Below are 6,058 nucleotides of genomic sequence, written 5' to 3' on the forward strand. Positions count from 1 at the left end.
CCAGTTCCCAATGGACCCCTGCAGTTTATGGAGTACTAGCCGGGAATGTGTTTCAGTTGCCCACAAATACACACTTATATAGTCATATTGGGTATTTTCAGGAGAAAATGAGATATTTTATTTTTATTCTATCTCTAAAGAAGGGTCCATCTGAAATGGCCACAAATCAAAACTGGGGCCGGCGCGTTGGGGCTGTTGGTCGGGGGCGGCCGCGCGGCGCGAGCGGACCACTCCGGGGCGGGCGCGCGCAGGGATGCTCCAGGGTGGGCGCGCGCAGGGATGCTCGGGGCCGGGGGGTGGGGATGGCGGCGGCGGCGGCGGTGGCCGTGTGGGCTGAGGCTGCTAGGGTAGCGCGGGCCCTCGGGCCTTTCCTGATCCGGCCGCTCGGGCTGCGCCGCCGCCGAGGCCCCTTCAGCCTCGGGGCAGGGCCCGCTGCCACTTCTGAACGCGGGGGCCAGGGAGCCCCTGCCTGGACCCGGAGCCTCCCCTCGGGGGTCAGGCCCGGGCGGGGAGCCCCGAGCCGCTGCCCTCCGAGCCCCATTTCCTGCTTTTTCAGTTTCCCTGGGGAGGTGATGAATAGTTCCGGGGGTCCCCGATGAGGCGGGCCGGGGGACCGCGCTCTTTATAGAGGGTCCCCGCGGGACCCGGGTGGGGAAGCGGTTGTCTTTGCCCGGGCAGGGGACTTCCCGAGCCTGCCGGGACCATGAGCTGAACTGTGCGAGCGGGACGTGTCCGAAGCCCGAGAGCCAGCCCCCTTCCCCGGCCAGCATGGCATCTGAAGAAGCCTCTCTCGGGGCATTGGAAAGTCTGATGACAGAGTTTTTCCACGACTGTACAACCAATGAAAGAAAACGTGAGATAGAGGAACTTCTTGATAACTTTGCTCAGCAAATAGGAGCCTGGAGATTCTGCCTGTATTTTCTCTCCAGCACTAGGAATGACTGTGTAATGATGTACAGTTAAACGTTTTTTGAGAATCTGATCAATAAAATGTGGCTTGGGGTCCCATCTCAGGATAAGACGGAAATCTGTAGCTGCCTGCCCAAACTCCTCTTGGCTCACCACAAAACCTTACCTTACTTCATCTGGAACAAGCTCTGCAAAGTGATTGTTGACATTGGCCGTCAAGATTGGCACATGTTCTACCATGACATTTTTACTAACATTTTACAGTTGATCCAGTCCCCTGTGACAACTCCCCTCGGGCTGATCATGTTGAAGACAACTTCAGAAGAGCTGGCTTGTCCCGCTGAGGACCTCAGAGTGGCTCGGAAGGAGGAGTTGCGAAAGCTGCTGCTGGACCAGATGCAGACAGTGCCTGGGCTACTGACAGGTATCTTGGAGACTGTCTGGGACAAACACAGCGTGACTGCCACCACCCCACCACCATCCCCGACCTCAGGAGAAAGTGGCGACTTACTGAGTAACCTGTTGCAGAGTCCTAGTTCAGCCAAACTGTTGAATCAGCCAATCCCCATCCTTGATGCGGAGAGTGAGTATATCTGTTCCTTGGCCTTGGAGTGCCTGGCCCAGCTCTTCAGTTGGATTCCTCTGTCTGCCAGCATCATCCCGTCCCTCCTTACCACCATCTTCCACTTTGCCTGCTTTGGCTGTGACATCCAGGCCAGAAAGATGGCATCGGTTAACAGCAGCAGCCAGAACTGTGTGTTGGGTCAGGAGTGCAGCTGGCTTGGGGTCCTGGCCATGTCCTGCATCAATGAACTCATGTCCAAGAACTGTGTGCCTATGGAATTCGAGGACTACTTACTGTGTATGTTCCAGCAGACTTTCTACCTGCAGAAAATCATCAAGGATAACAATGCCCACACGGTGAAGAGAAGGCTAGAAGAACTCGATGAGTGCTACATCGAGAAGTTTAATGACCTTCTGCAGCTCTTTGTGAGTGTTCACCTAAGAAGAATCGAGTCCTACTCCCAGTTCCCTGTGGTGGAGTTTTTGACAGTTTTGTTCAAGTACACATTTCATCAGCCTACTCATGAAGGTTACTTCTTGTTTGGATATCTGGACGCTCTTTTTGGACTATCTGACAAGGAAAACGAAAAGCCGTCTAGGAGACAGGGAAGCAGTTCTCAACAGGTACGAAGACGCCCTAGTCCTCTTGCTCATGGAGGTGTTGAATCGAATCCACTTCAGATACAACCAGGCCCAGTTGGAGGAGTTGGATGACAAAACTCTGGATGACGATCAGCAGACAGAGTGGCAGTGGTACTTACACCAGAGCTTGGAGGTAGTGGCCAAAGTGATGGAGCTCCTTCCCACACACGCCTTCTCAACACTGTTTCCAGTTCTTCAGGACAATTTAGAAGTTTATCTGGGGGGTTTCCCTGGTGGCGCTGTGGTTGAGGGTCCGCCTGCCAATGCAGGGGACACGGGTTCGTCCCCCGGTCCAGGAGGATCCCACATGCTGCAGAGCGGCTAGGCCTGTGGGCCGTGGCCGCTGAGCCTGTACATCCAGAGCCTGTGCTCTGCAGCGGGAGAGGCCACAGCAGCAAGAGGCCCGCGTACAGCAAAAAAAAAAAAAAAAAAAAAAAAAAAAGTCTATCTGGGGTTATGGCAGTTTATATTTACTTCAGGGTCAGGACACAGGTTGATCATCGCAGCAGAGAACGACTGCCAGCAGCTGCACTGTTCCCTGTGAGTCCTGAGCTCCCTCCTGCAGGCTGTGGGCCACCTAGCTGAGTACTCATCGGGGACGTGTTCACAGTGCACTTCAGGGACACCCTCACTGTGGTGAAGAGGTTGGTCAAAGTCACTTTGTATGGATCTCAGATAAAATTGTACAACATTGAGACTGCCGTGCCATCAGTATTGAAGCCTGATCTCATTGATGTGCATGCTTAGTCCCTGGCTGCTCTGCAGGCTTACTCTCACTGGCTAGCACAGTACTGCAGTGAGGCTCATCGGCAGAATATGCAGCAGTTTGTTACGCTCATCTCCACCACCATGGATACAGTCACACCTCTGATCAGCACCAAGGTCCGAGACAAATTGCTGCTATCTGTGTGCCATTTACTGGTCTCCCTGGCCACCACTATGCGACCTGTCTTTCTGATCAGCATCCCTACAGTACAGAAAGTATTCAACAGAATCACCGATGCCTCTACCCAGCAGCTTGTTGACAAGGCTCAGGTATTGGTGTGCCACGCCCTCTCTAACATCCTGTTGCTTCCATGGCCAAACATCCCAGAGAACGAGCAGCAGTGGCCTGTGCACTCCATCAACCATGCCAGCCTCATCTCTGTGCTCTCTCGGGATTATTGCAACCTGAAGCCCAATGCTGTCACCCCGCAGAGGAAGATGCCCCTGGATGACACCAAAGTGATTATCACCAGACGGTGTCTTAGAAGATATCGTGGAGAATATCTCTGGGGAATCCACCAAGTCCCAACAGATCAGCTACCAGTCCCTGCAGGAATCTGTTCAAGTCTCACTGGCCCTCTTTCCAGCTTTTGTCCATCAGCCAGATGTGTCTGATGAGATGCTGAGCTTCTTCCCCACTCTGTTTTGAGGCCTTAGAGTACAGATGGGCGTGCCTTTCACTGAGCAGATCATACAGACTTTCCTCAATATGTTTACCAGAAAACAGTTGGCCGAGAGCATCCTCCATGAAGGCAGTACTGGCTGCCGGGTGGTTGAGAAGTTCCTGAAGATCCTGCAGGTGGTGGTCGAGGAACCTGGCCAGGTGTTCAAGCCCTTCCTCCCCAGCATCATCGTCCTGTGCACAGAGCAGGTGTATCCCATCATCGCTGAGCGCCCCTCCCCTGATGTGAAGGCTGAGCTGTTTGAGCTCCTTTTCCGGTCGCTCCATCACAACTGGAGGTGCTTCTTCAAGTCCACCATCCTAGCCAGTGTCCAGAGCGGGATTGCTGAGGAGCAGATGGAGGATGAGCCTCAGTTCAGTGCCATCATGCAGGCTTTTGGACAGTCCTTTCTCCAGCCTGACATCTACCTATTTAAATAAAATCTCTTTTACTTGGAGACTCTCAACACCAAGCAGAAGCTGTACCACAGAAGATCTTCCGGACCACCGTTCTCTCTCAGTTTGTGAACGTGCTGCTCCAGATCCTGGTTCACAAGTCCCACGACCTCCTGCAGGAGGAGATTGGCATTGCCATTTACAGCATGGCCTCTGTGGACTTTGATGGCTTCTTCGCGGCCTTCCTCCCAGAGTTTCTGACCAGCTGTGACGGTGTGGATGCCAACCAGAAAAATGTGCTGGGGCGGAATTTCAAGATGGATGGGGACCTGCCCTCATTCACCCAGAACGTGTACAGCCTGGTCAACGACCTGCGTTACTACAGACTCTGCAACGACAGCCTGCCCCCCGGCACCATGAAGCTCTAGGTGCAGCTTTCTCACCGCCCGAGGGACACCGACTTCTGCCACTGCCACCTGCACCACCTCCGCCTGCTGCCACGGGTGTCTCCCAAATGGGCCTCGGCCTCTCCTCGGTTTCTCATGCCCAGAGCGGCGTCGCCTGCCCTCGTCCCCTCCACGCTCCTCTCCTGCCACCCACCCACCAGAACTGGCTCTGGGGTGTCCCAGGGGTTTGGAGCAGGCAGGGGTCATGCGGCCAGGTACCAGGGAGGCACCAGAAAATCCTGTGGGGTGGTCCACGCAGATCATGCGTGTATCAGTCGCGAGGCAGAAACGCCAAGGACAGCTGTGACAGTGCCACCTTCTCACCATTCCACCTCCCCACCCCTCCCGGCCCAGCAAGCTAAGGAGAGGCATGCTGCTGGAACTACTTTGGCACTGCTGTCAAGACTCTCCCTCCCTCCCCCTCAAATGCCTTGAAGTCTCTGCTTTTTGTCAGAGATTTGCAGACTTGTGGTTAGTTTTGTTGTTGTTTTCTCATCATTCCACTGTGATACTAAGAAACTAAGAAGCTTAATGAAAAAGTAATATGCTTATGTTGTTGTTGTATTAAAAAAATATCAAAACTAGGGCATGACCAAAACTATTCCTCATTTTTGAACTTTTTATGGTACTAAAAATGCACCATGTCATCTATCATTTCTTGCTTCTTAGGTGGCTTCATTTTTCAACATTAGTTATTACTACTTCATGTTTGCTGTTCATCAACTTTAAAAGTGACACTTGTCCAATAAAAATAGTTAGACATCCTTGGTAAAGAGATGGCACTTCTGGATTGCCATCTATTTCATCAACTTCTAAGAAGAACTCCTCACATGATAAATAATGAAAGTATGAGCTAATCACAATGAAAACAATTTTACAAGAATCTTTTTTGGCATGTTCTATTTTTTACAATAGTTATGGCATTTCATTGTGATGTCAATTTGCATTTCTCAGAGAAATGCAAAAACAAACAATATAATAAATGTTCTAAAGAAAAAATCAATTCACAGGTCTCAAAGATACTTTTTTCTTCAGTATCTGAGCTAAAATGAAAAGTCCTCAAAGTCTGAAATATATAAAAACATTAACTGTTTTAGTTTGTGGCACAAATGTTTAATTATATATATATATGTATATTATATATATATATATATATATATACACATATGTAATATATTTCTAAAATAGTGACATTTATTCAATCTAAAACTTATTTTTCTTTCAAAGCTTCTTTTAATATTTCATTAATTATCTTGAAATGATCCTAATTTAATCATTATATCCAAATCTAGAAACATTGATCAATGGTCTTCATGATTCAGATTTCCTACCAAAACACTGGGGAAAAAAATAAACAATTTAATTACTGACATGATGTACTTTGTCAAAACAAAACATTAAAATTAAAGTACAATATTGGGGAAGTGCTTTGTAGTCTAGTTTCTAGTACAATTTCATCATTTGATCCTCTTAACCCAGGGAGATAGATAGGCAGAGCCCCTTTATTTATTTATTTCAGACAAAGTGAGGATAATCACTCCTATCACATAGTACTGTTATAAGGATAAATGATATAATGTATGTAAGCCATCTATTGAAGACACTGGCTGACAGTAGATTCTCAACAAATATCTTTTTTAAATGAATTGGATTTTCCCATTTCATCATGTGAGGA

General features: G+C 49.3%; 1 pseudogene; it reads left to right on the top strand.

Annotated features, from left to right (window-relative positions):
* The first annotated feature begins 749 nt into the window (after positions 1-749).
* On the top strand, positions 750-4,365 carry LOC112401220 (exportin-6-like; annotated as a pseudogene).
* Positions 4,366-6,058: the final 1,693 nt, after the last annotated feature.

Source organism: Neophocaena asiaeorientalis, unplaced genomic scaffold, assembly GCF_003031525.2.
Source record: "Neophocaena asiaeorientalis asiaeorientalis breed wild unplaced genomic scaffold, Neophocaena_asiaeorientalis_V1.1 scaffold519, whole genome shotgun sequence".
Lineage (NCBI taxonomy): Eukaryota > Metazoa > Chordata > Mammalia > Artiodactyla > Phocoenidae > Neophocaena > Neophocaena asiaeorientalis.